General features: G+C 55.7%; 1 protein-coding gene and 1 pseudogene across 2 annotated transcripts in view; both read right to left on the reverse strand.

Annotated features, from left to right (window-relative positions):
* Positions 1 to 11,809, reverse strand: part of LOC100622710 (leukocyte immunoglobulin-like receptor subfamily B member 3) — a 108,640-nt gene that overhangs the window by 63,050 nt on the left and 33,781 nt on the right. The gene's annotated exons all lie outside the window — the stretch shown is intronic.
* Positions 7,579 to 11,795, reverse strand: LOC110261045 (leukocyte immunoglobulin-like receptor subfamily A member 6; annotated as a pseudogene). The gene is made up of 7 exons (XR_014806677.1): positions 11,426 to 11,795; positions 11,185 to 11,220; positions 10,731 to 11,012; positions 10,274 to 10,579; positions 9,772 to 10,052; positions 9,212 to 9,511; positions 7,579 to 8,206 (listed from the first exon to the last, which is right to left on the reverse strand). The product of XR_014806677.1 is annotated as a leukocyte immunoglobulin-like receptor subfamily A member 6 (transcript).

Genomic DNA, 11,809 nt, shown 5'->3' on the forward strand with positions numbered 1-11,809 from the left:
TCAGTGTGGTGGTTTGATTTCTGCATATCAAACCAGCCTTGCGTGCCTGGGATAAGCTCCGCTTGGATGTGGCGTAGTGCTTTGAAAAGACAGTGTAAAATTTGATTTGAAGGTCACGTTTATGCTCTCGGGGGAGACTGGCCTGCAGATTTTGTGGTGTGTCTTGCATTGTCTTTGTTTAGGTTTGTCATTAGAATGTGGTCTCGTAAAGTACAAAGCATTTCCTCCTCATCTGGTGTCTGGGAGAGATTGTGCAAAATTGGTGTTATGGTTCTTACCTGTTTTCTAGAATTTAAAGTCAAGGCTCTGAGGCCTGGCGTTCTCTTTGGGGAGAGTTTTATTAAACGGTGAATTTAATTTATTGAATGAGAGCTTGGCAAATACTTTTAAAAAGTCTGACAAGAAAAGTGTTAGTGAGTCTGGGACAGATGGGTTTACTGTACGTGTTTCTGGTTGTGTAAATTAAGACCTTAATTAAGTGAGAACTGTGTCATTACCCATTAGTTTTTCAGGTATGTCTGTGCTACCCAGCAGTTCCTTGCCATGTCAAACCCAGAAAAACTTGCATTATAAAGAGTAAAATATTTCAAGGATGTTTATAGTAGCAATATTTATAAGCACAAGAGCTGTAGTGTAGGTCACAGATGCAGCTTGGATCAGGCATTGGTGTGGCTGTGGCGGAGGCTGGCAGCTGAAGCTCTGATCTTAACCTCCCTATGCTGTGGGTTCAGCCCTAAAATGAAAAATAAATAAATACTAAGCAGAAATTGAAGACATTGAATTTCTTTTACAAAAAGGGATTGTAGGAGTTCCTGTCATGGCTCAGGGGTTAACGAATCTGACTAGGAACCATGAGGTTTTGGGTTGGATCCCTACTTTGCTCAGTGGGTTAAGGATGCGGCGTTGCCGGGAGCTGTGGTGTAGGTTGCAGACGGGGCTCGGATCCCGTGTTGCTGTGGCTCTGGTGTAGGCTGGCGGCTACACCTCCAATTAGACCCCTAGCCTGGGAACCTCCATATGCCGTGGGTGCGGCCCTCCAAAAGGCAAAAGACAAAAAATAAAAAAAATAAAAAAATAAAATAAAATAAGATAAAAGGGATTGTAGGTTAAAGCAAATTTTGGCATATTCATAAAATATCATAAAGTAGGTCAGGTTCACCAGCTGCTGTTGCTTCAAACTTCAGTTCGAGGATGAATGAGTCGGGGTCTAACGCTCAGCATCGTGTTTATAATGAGCAGTGACGTGGAGTTCCCGCTGAGGCCCAGGGGTTTAATGCTCTGGCTTGTCTCTGTGGAGGGGCCTGTTTGAACCATGGCCTGGAGCAGTGGCTTAAACACCAGTTGTTGTGTGTTGCTTTGCTTTTGAGGGCCACACCCACGGCATATGGAGGTTCCCAGGTTAGGGGTCGCATTGGAGCTGTAGCCGCCGGGCTATGCCAGGGCCACAGCAATGCCAGATGCAAGACAGGTCTATGACCTACCCCACAGCTCATGGCAATGCCAGATCCTTAACCCACGGAGCGAGGCAAGGGATCAAACCCACAACCTCATGATTCCTAGTCGGATTCGCTTCTGCTGAGCCACAACAGGAAGTCCTCGACACCAGATCTTAAGCCACGGTCTGTTGCTGGCCACTTGGGTTCCTCCTATATCTTTCTGTTATAAATAAGTGCTGCAGGAGTTCTCATTGTGGCTCCGTGGAAAAGAATCCGACTAGTAGAGTTCCTGTTGTGGCTTGGTGGTTATCGAGTCTGACTAGCATCCGTGAGGATGCAGGTTCGATCCTTGGCTTTGCTCGTTGGGTTCAGTATCTGGCATTGTGGTGAGCTGTGGTGTAGGTCACAGCCATGGCTTGGATCCTGCATTGGTGTGGCTGTGGGGTAGTCCGGCAGCTACAGGTCCAATTCTATCCCTAGCCTGGGCACCTCCATATGCCCAAGGTGTGACCCTAAAAAGCAACAAGCAAAGCAAAACAAAACAAAACAAACAAAACAAACCATCCGACTAGTGTCCATGAGGATGCAGGTTCGATCCCTGGCCACACTTAGTGGGTCAGGGATCCGGCATTCCCGTGCACTATGGTATAGGTTGCAGATGTGGCTTCAGGTCTGCACTGCCATGGTTGTGGCATAGGCCAGCAGCGGTAGCTCCAGGTCAGCCCCTAGCCTGGGAACTCACATATGCCTCAGGTGAGGCCCTATCCAAGTCTCACTGGGCCCCACACACCCTCATGCCAAAGCCACATCCAGGGAGAGAGACGGGTCCAGGGCAGGCAGGTGAGGATGCAGGGCAGGGCCAGGAGCAGCCCTGTTTAATTCCAGTTCCTTTTTCTGCCACAATGTATTTGTTTCCCTTTGGTTCACAGCTGGGGTGAAGGGTCCAGGGTGGTTCCAGGGCTGCCTCGTGTCTGCAGAGAGACTTGAGGCAGAAGCCGAGGCTTCGGCTGGTTCCCAGAGGCTCCTGGGGGCACCTGAGGGGGAGGCTTTGCAGGAGAAAGTGGCCCGGCCCAGCCCGGGGGCGGGCAGCCTGCAGAGGGCGGTCAGGTGGTGGCCCATCTTCCTGGTGAGTTTCACCTGCTCCCCAGGCAGCAGCTCCACGGGAAGTCAGGGAGGTGGGGGTGTGCGTCGGGGGACCCCAGGGCCTTTGGGTCCAGAGGGCCCGGTTCAGGTCTTCTCCAGCAGCTCAGCAGCTTCCGTAGCGTCCTGGGTTTTCGCCCCTGCTCTTGAGGAGGCTTCTGCTCGTCCTGGAAGAGGCTGCAGCCCCCTTTCCTACTTTTGCATTTTCCAGAGAGCTCAGCACCCTCGTGCTTCTGCTCAGCAATTTATGGAAGAATTTTCCACGCCCTCCTGAGCTGCGTCGTCACAGTGGACAAAGAAGGCCAGTGAGAGGTAGGTGTGAGATGTGGGCAGATGCCTGTTGACCAGGCGGTCGATGGTGGCCTCCACCTCGGTGGAATGATTCTGACGCATCTGGGCGCTCCTGGTGGGTCAGCAATACGGAGTGAAGCTCAGAAGATGGTGTGGGCTGGTCCTGGAGGCAGAGGATGGGGGAGCAGTTTGTTCCAAGGCTGGGACTGGGAAACGCTTGGAGGGAGGTCGGAGGCTGGAGGGCGGGCGTCCCTGGGTCTGTTCCGTCCAGACACGGCTGGAGCCGAAGACCCAGCTGAGGGGCCAGTGAGAGCACTGCTTTGGTTCCAGTTCTGACTCTGCTCTTCCTTGACCCTGTGGGCCTTGGGGAGGTCACTTCCCTTCCTGCGACTTGTCAATGCAGCCTTTCTTCCTCCCACCACCCAGGCCGACAGCCAGGGATTATGGAGCAGGTGCTATATCCAGACATGAGCTTCCTTGTGAAGGTGGCCAGGTCCTTCCCTGGACTCATGAGCTCTGATAGTGACAACAGGCAGTGCATGTGTCGGTGATGGCTCTGGTTTGGTGACTTGTGTAGGCAGAGAAGACAGAGGACAGCGAGACAGGAAGAGGTGAACATCCAGTCGCCTGGTGATGCGTGAGTGTGGGGAATTTTGCAGAAGGACAGACCCAGATGGACAGAGGTGAGTACAGGTGCGGTGAGGGGCTGGCATCCTCGACCAGGGAGAGGGGAGCTGTGCCAAGGGCTGGAGCCATCAGGGCTCCTGCCCCCCGTCCCACAGGGTCAGGGGCCCCTGCAAGTGTGCCTGGAGTCTGTCCTTTAGGCCACAGCCTTGAGGAAGGAAGGTATGGAGACGTGGCTGTCGGGAAGGGAGGGCAGCAGGATGTGGGAGTACAGAGTGAGACGGCTCCAGCATCAGTCTGACCACGAAGTGATGCCTGGATCAGTACCTGAGTGGTGTGTGTGCATTTTTCAGGAAACCCTTAAATGAATCCTACAACAAGCACATTCCCTGTGGAACGGAGTTCTTTGTTGTCTTCATGGTCTGGGAGGTTTGGGCAGGAGTCTGTGATGTGAAAACCAGGCTCAAGGGTCGGCCCTTGAGAACCACACGTGATACCTCTGGTTGTGTGTGTCTGGGGAGAGGAGATGATTCCTGGGTGAGTTTGGCCTGAGGGAGGCGTCAGCTTGGCTGGTGCTGGAGAGGTCAGCTCATTCTGACCACCAGCCTCGTGGGATGTCAGGTGGGGGCCCTTGGAGTTTCCTGAGGGCAGGTGGAGACCCTGGAAGGATGCTTTGCAGAGGCAGGTCCTGCGGTGATGAGGTTGGGGCCGTGGGAATAAATTCCCCCAGCTGGGCGTAGGGTCCTGGGGCAGGAACGCCAGGAAGGAGGCTGCTGGGGTCGCACCAGCACATCCTCCTGCGTCTTGCCCTGAGCTCGACTGTGGTGTGGGACCAGGCCGGGGATGGGAAGGGCTCAGGGCCAGGCCTGTGGGCTGGTTTGTTGTCTGTGGGCTGGGAGAGGGCGAAGACTCGAGGGCCCCTGCGGCGTCCCTTTGTTGGGCTAGAGGACAAGTGGGGCCATCGGAGGATGGAGGAGCCTGGGGCAGAAGGGGCTCAGGGAGGTGTTGATGCTCCTGTCCTCTGACCCCTGGAGGCCCCCCTCCCTCCTGGGCTGAGTGTGTGGTTGTGTTTCTCCCAAACCCTTGCCCTTTCCGATGTCCTTGTTGCTCTCAGCAGCAGCCCCCCCTCGTCATCCCTCTGCATCCAGACCTAGAGTCATTTCCCGCCAACCGCTTGCCCCCGGCCAGTCACTCCTCCTCTGATGCTGTCGGCTCCGTTTCCATGCTGTGGGCAGAGCACCAAGTGGCGACCAGGAGCTGTGGTTTCTCTGTGTGTGTCTTCATCAGTGTCGGGCTTCTGGGTGGTTGTCCTGTTGTGTTTCTGTGAATTACCCGGCGAGCCCACCTGCAGACGGGCTGGAACCTGCTGGCTGTGTTTTCTTGTCCTTTCTCTTTGTGGCAGGCAGAGCTCTTCCCCTGAGACCCAGCTCCTGTAGCCATGGGGGGTCACATCCGGCTGTTGGAAACTGTGGGCTCACACTTGGACAGCAGCTCTCTAGTGCGCAGGAAGCTGCACGATGGAGGCCACAGCTAGAGGTGGAATGCCTAGGTCATCCGGTCCTCCCGGGTTCCAGCTTTTCAGGATGTGCCCACTGGCTGTGGACAGAGGCTGACGCAGTTCACGTTCCCAGGAGCCGTGTGTGTGGGTTCAAATCTCCCCACCTGCTCCTCGCCAGTGGTTAATCGTTATTTTGACGATTTGGTCAGTGTGGTTGGTTTTAGCTGGTATTTCCCTTGGTGTTTGTTGCATTTCTCTAATGGCCAGTGTGCTGAACCCCCTTTTCTGTGCTCGCTGTCCCCTGGGTATCATCTGTGTGGAAATGTCTATTGAAGCCTCTTGATAATTTTTTAACATACTGGGTCATTTCTTATGATTGAGTTACAGGTGTTCTTTCTCTCTCAGGATCCTCTACTCCGATGAGACAGAGGGTGTGCAGGCATTTTTTGAAATTTTACCTTGTTCTTTAAGCTCTTTATTATTTTTGATGCATGTATACTTTATATTTTGAGGCGATTCCTCTATAATTCCTTACGTGGCCTCTCTAAGAAATGCTGTGAAGTTCACAGTTACAGTGACTTACTTCTGTTTTCTCTAGAAGCCTTTCCGCTCTTCCACTGATCCATTGGAGCTGATTTGTGGGTATGATGAGGGTAAGGCTCCAGCCTTGTTCTTCTGCAGGTGGAGACCCCGATTTCCCCGCTCCGCTGGTTGAAGAGAGTGTCCTTTCCCCACGTGGGAGTCTTGGCAGCTTTGTAAAAACTCAGCTGATCCTTCATGTGGGTTTGCGTGTTGTCCTTCGGTTTTATTGCGAGCATGCATCCTGGTGCCGGCACCATGGTGCTGAGATCCTGCGACTCTGTTGTAAAGTTTTACTTGAGGACGTATGCGGTGTCCAACTCCGTTATTCTTTGTCAAGATGTTTCGGCTCTTGTGGGTCTTTTGCCGTTACTTTGTCTTAAAGAAACGGCTTTTGTTTTATTTGATTTTTAAAAAAGTTTATCCGAGTATGGTTGAGTATGTCGTGTTAGTTTCAGGTGTACAACGAAGTGAATTGCATCTGTATGTACATATATACACCCTCGCTCAGATTTTTTTTCTTTGGTTTCATTTTTAGAGCCACATTTGAGAAATATGGAAGTTCCCAGGCTGGGGTTGCATCGGAGCTGTTGCGCCAGACGCCTCCACACCCAAAGCCACGCCAGATCGGAGCTGTGTCTGTGACCTACAGCACAGCTTCTGGCGATGCCGGGTAGTTAACCCACTGAGCGAGGCCAGGATCCAACCCACATCCTCATGGAGACAAGTCGGGCCCTTCACTCGCTGTGGGTGCCACCAGAGGCAACTCCTCCGGTTCTTTAGTATACAGTTAATTCCAGATGATTGAGTGGATGGCCCTGTGCCTTTCAGGCTCCCTGATGGTTGTTATTTTCTGTGCATGCAGGTTAGTCCCAAATGCCTGATTCCTCTCCCAACGTTTCGCCTTTGGAAACCTGAAGTTTGATTTCTGTTGTGTCCGTCTGTGTCTGTTTTGTAAATGCATTATTGATACCATGTTAAAACCGAGATTCCCTGTGTCCATGCTGTCTGTCGCATGCTCTCTGTCTTTCTCTGTCTGAGTCACTGACCTCCGTGTGCGCGTCTCGAGGTCCATGTGTGTTGCTGCAAACAGCACTCTTCCATTCGGCTTCCCTCCCTGAGCCTCACCCGTCGTATCCACGTACCGCGTCTTCGTCTCCCTCCTCTGCCGACGGCCACGAGGTTGGCTGTTGTAAATGGGGCTGCGCTGGACACGGGGGTGCATGGATCTTTTCAAATGGTGGTTTTCCCTGGATAGATGCCCAGGAGTGGGATTGCTGGGTCCTGTGGTGGTTCTATGTTTAGTTTTCTGAGGAACCCCCATACTGTTCTCCATGGTGGCTGCACCAAGTTACCTTCCCACCAGCACCGTAGGGGGTTCCCTTTTCTCCACAGCCTCCCCAGCATTTACTTTTTGTGAACTTGAAGAAAATTTTAACTAATTTATATATATATATATATATATATATATATATATATATATATATATATATATTTGCTTTTATGGTCGAACCCATGGTACAAGGACCAGGGGTCAAATTGGAGCTTCAGCTGCCTGCCTCCACCACAGGTCACAGCCACACCAGATCCTTAACCCACTGGGCAAGGCCAGGTCTCGAACCCGTGTCCTCATGGATACTCATGAGATTCACTTCCCCTGAGCCCCGACGGGAACTCCCATCACACAACTCTCTTCCCTGCTTCCCACCTCTGCCTTCAGTGCGTTTGCACGGGCACCCTGACGGTGGCCAGGAAGAGACAGTCTAAAGAGAGACAAAGGCCATGAGGATGGGCTTTTGACAAATGACATATTCTTAGGGTCCGTTTATCAGCACGGCACCTGGCTGTCACCTCAAACACCAGGGTGTCCCTGCAAAGTGCAGGTGCTTCTGGAAGAACTGCACTGGGTGACATGTGATGAGGAGGGGAGGGCTGGAGATTCCAGAAAGGGCTTAAGGGAATCGTTTTGGATTCATCCGTTCCAAAGAGTACTTGATTCTTCCTCACTTGTTCAGTTCTTTCTTTATTTTTATTTATTTATTTGTTTATTTCTCTCTCTCACTCTTTTTTTCCCCCCTCTTATTCATTTCTTTAAACCATCTTTTGCTTCTGGCTGCAGAGGTGGAGGTCAGTAGTACACATGAGAGAATGTGGAATTAAATTAAAGGACAAATATCCCCCATGAACCAGGGCCAGAGCATGCAGGTGTGTCAGGTGTGGGGACACACCTGCCATGTGGGCTGTGCCTCATGTCCCAGGTGAGAGAGGACAGGCCGTCAGGGAGAGGCATCCGTGCAGGAGGAGAGCACCTCGGTGTAACAGAGGCAGAGCCCTGCACGGGGACTCCCCAGTCCTCCCCCTGCACCCACACCCTGTCTCTCCCTTCATGGTCTCAGCAGGCAGTTCTCACAACATGGCAGATTTTTTTCCAGAACCTCCTGGGCCCATCGGGTCATTGCCTAGGCTCTGCCACTCTGGACGGTGCCCTGTGGCCTCGGTGCTCAGCTCATGGCCATGTCTTGGGTTTCTCCATGGCCATGTTGAGCCTGGAAGAGCAGAACTCCGAGGCTCAGCAGGATCAGGGCAGCCGTGGCCATCCGGACGAGGTTGTCCACTGTGTAGTCTTCAGGGGGAGAGGCTAGGGGTTGTGGACAGAGAGGTCGCAGAGGTGAGGGCAGACCCCAGTCCCCCCAGAATCCTGGGCACAGCCTCCCCTTTATAGGACCTGCACCCCAGAACCCAGCCCCATAACTGAGGATTCCTCCTCCTCACCACTCGTGGGATCTGAGTGGTTTTGTGATGGGCGGATGGTGTCTGCTGGTCCTGAGAATCATGAAGTGGGGGTGTGAGTGTGGAGTTGGGGACACGCAGCCCTTCCCTGGGTTCTGTGTCCCCCTCTGTGGAGTCTGCCCTGTGTCCCCTCTTGTATGAGTGTCTCAGACGTTTCTGGGGTCAGGACCCTGTGCTGACTGAGCTCCAACAGGGCAGACTCGGGACCCGTCCCCTGAGACCATGAGCTCCCGTGGGTCAGGAGGGTGTGACAGCCCTGCTTTCCATGACACACCCCCACCTGCAGCCGACCCTCCCTTTCCCCTCTGCAAGCCTGACTCTGTGAGCCCATCCTCAGGGCAGGTGAGGGGCGCTGCTTCTCCCAGGCTGAGTGCCTACACTCCCTCACCGTGACCCCCTTTCCATCACCCTCCGACCCTTGGTGCCTCTGGAGTCCTGTGGTCCCCCTGCATCTCCTGCCCAAATGCCAGCCCTCCTGAGAGACCAGCCGTGCTGGGGTCTGTGATCTTGGTCCCTAGGCGATCGAGGCCTCTGGTCACTCCCTGTCCTAGTGTTGTTCTCCCCATGTGAGGGGCTGCAAGGCCTGCAGACCAGGGGATCGAGAGGTGGGTCTCTAGCATTTCCCCCTTTGGGTCAGCCCTGAGTCCTCTAGCCTCCCGCTACTCTCCAGGAGCAATGTTGGACCCCAGCAATGAGGATGCAGCTGGTGGGGGGAAGGGAGTTGCCATCCCTCTGAGAGTGGCTTCCCCTCCTTCTCTGACCTCCTTACTCCCCCCCAAGCCAAGAGCTGCCCTGGGGTCATCAGCACCCTGAACTGACCAGGACCCAGAGGACCTGGGCTGGGGTTCCTTACCTGAGATCAAGAGCTGCAGGGGGTCACTGGGGTTTGACAGGACATAGGGGGAGGTGCTCTGTGAGGTGTAGCACCTGTAGGTCTCATTGTGGGCTGAAGTCATAGGACTCAAGGTGAAGTTGGCCTGAAGGGGTGCTGTTGTGTCCTGCAGACTCAGGCTCTGGGCAGGAGCCAGCGACCCCTCCTTGAACAAGTGGAAGGTGTCCAACACGATCTCAGAGTGACACTGCAAGGTCACGTTCTCTCCCCAGGACACTGAGGTCCCTGGATGGGCTGAGAGGGAGGGTTTCTGGTACATTCCTGGAGGAGAGGAGGGGGGATGTATAGAGAGCCGCCCCTGCCACACACCCTTGACCCTGAGCTGAGGGGCACTGTCTTCTCTCTAGGGACCCTGTCTGGGACCCCTTCTCAGGCCCTCTGTGTGGGTTTCTTATCTCCACATTCCCACCCCCTTTCCCTTAGACCACTGCCCCTTCTCAGCCTCTGCTCCAGGGACCCCATCACCACTGTCTATCTCCTGGACAGAGATTCTGGCCATGGGCAGGATAGGGGCTCCTCACCCGCGATCAGGATGTCCAGGGGGGCACTGGGGGCCGACCACGCATCGGAGAGGTTGTGTGCAGCGTAGCACCTGTACCGGCCCCCTCGGGTGTGGCTCACACGACCCAGGGGGAAGTTGGGGCTGTGCTGGCCATTTAGGTGGAGGGGAGGTGTGCTTCCCTCGTCCTTGGTCAGTGCGAATCTGCCAAAGCTGGCATCTGAGCGACACTGGAGGGTCAGTCTGTCTCCGAGGAGCACTAGGGAGCCCGGCTGGGCCGAGAGGAGGGCTCCTTGTACATACCTGGGGAGGTGGGGATGTTGGCCCTGTGGGTGGTGCACCCCACATTGTTCCCTGGGGCTGCAGGGAGAGTTTTCTCTGGTCCTCCCCAAGCCTCTTGCCCAAGGTTCCCCCCAGGAGGCCCGTGTCAGTCCCTTCCCTGGTACCCCCTTAGCCCCGGGACTGCACTGGGCACCGAGCTTAGGTCAAGGGTCCAGGAAATAGATGGGGCTGGGGGACCGCACCTGTGACCTGGAGATGCAGAGGGTCACTGGGCTGAGACCACAGGTAGGGATCGGAGCTGGGAGAATCATAGCATCTGTAGGTGCCCCCGTGGCAGGCGTTCACGGGGCCCACAGGGAAGAGGGCCTGCCTCCCTCCCGAGTTTCGGAGTTTCCCCGGTGCACTGCGTCGGGGTACGTCAGCGCCTCCCTCCTTCAGCAGGTGCAGCATGCCCGATGTGAACCATGAGCTACAGGAGAGGGACATGTTCCTTCCTGACGCCATCACGGGGCTGGGGTGGGCTGAGAGGGAGGGTGCTGTGTACAGTCCTGAGGGGGCAGGAGGATGGTATTAAAGGGGGGCCTTCACCCCACTCCCCAGCTGTGGGCTGTGGGGTTCAGGCCCTCTGAGCCCACAGTCTGCTCGCCCTGCCTGTGAGGAGGAGCCCCGGGTGGGAGGGACCCAGGTCCTCCCTCTTACCTGTCACCACGAGGGCCAGGGGGTCACTCTGCCTGGATGAGCTGTTCCTGCTGTGATAAGCACACTGGTACTGCCCTGCATGGCGGGAGCTCAAGGATTCAAAGCGGAACCAGGCTGTATTGGAGGCCTGGGGAGCTTCATCCTCCCAGAGTCCAGAGTCCCCCACTTTATACAGACGGTAGACCTCAGCCTGCGGGGACCCCTGACACCAGAGGGTCACAGGGCTCCCCTTGGGGACAATGGGTCCCGGGTCAGCCCGGATGGAGGGTTTGGGAAGGACCCCTGGAAAGGAATCAGACCTGGAGTGTCAGGGTGCCCTTCTCCCTCGGCCTGTCTCCCCAGGGGTCACCCCAGGGCCCTCCCAGCCTGGTCACCATCAGCCCCACCCGCTGTGCCCCCCTCTCCCTAGGACAGAAGGCTGGTTGGGTGGAAGCAGGAGGTCTGGGGGACTCACTTGCCTGGACCTGGTCCCATGGGCGCCAGCACAGCCCTGGAAGAGAGTCCCCGTGAGCCCCACCCCTCCACACACAGACGCTCCAGGTCTGGTCTGGGGCCCTGGGTGCTGGGGTCAGATCTGGGGCTGAGCCCATCCCCCTCTCCAAAACTTCTCCCCTGACTGAGGCTCCTGTGTCTTCAGGTCTCCAGGGCACAGCTCGGCGGGAGAGGGGCCCAATCCCTCCTTCCCCATGGCTCACCGAGGCAGAGAAGGGCCGTGAGGCTTGGGGTCGTGCTGCCGCCTCCCATGGTCCCCAGCCGTTGAGGTGACTCGCCCAGTCCTCAGAGATGCAGAGTGTGTGACCGAGGCCCAGGCTCCGAGTTGCTCAGCGGGGGTTTCTCCTCAGCCGGACTCCGCTCTCCCTAGTGGATGTGGCCGAGGGCCGGGCCATCTCTGAGCACCTCTGAGGCCACCTCTGAGCCTCCCCGCTTCCCCTCCAGGGTCTGCCCTCCGGCCTCCACCTCCTGCCAAATCCCCATCCAGAGAGCGCCGTTGTCCCAGACCCGGGGGCCAGAGGCAGCGGCAGGGCCCAGGGCTGCCCCGAGCTGTCCGGTTCTCCCTCTGCCTCTGACGTGGGCAGTGG

The sequence above is a fragment of the Sus scrofa genome, chromosome 6 (assembly GCF_054392235.1).
Source record: "Sus scrofa isolate SSC_HxYL_T2T_F1_AM1 chromosome 6, Sscrofa_HxYL_maternal_Yorkshire_Landrace_v2.0, whole genome shotgun sequence".
NCBI classification, from domain to species: domain Eukaryota; kingdom Metazoa; phylum Chordata; class Mammalia; order Artiodactyla; family Suidae; genus Sus; species Sus scrofa.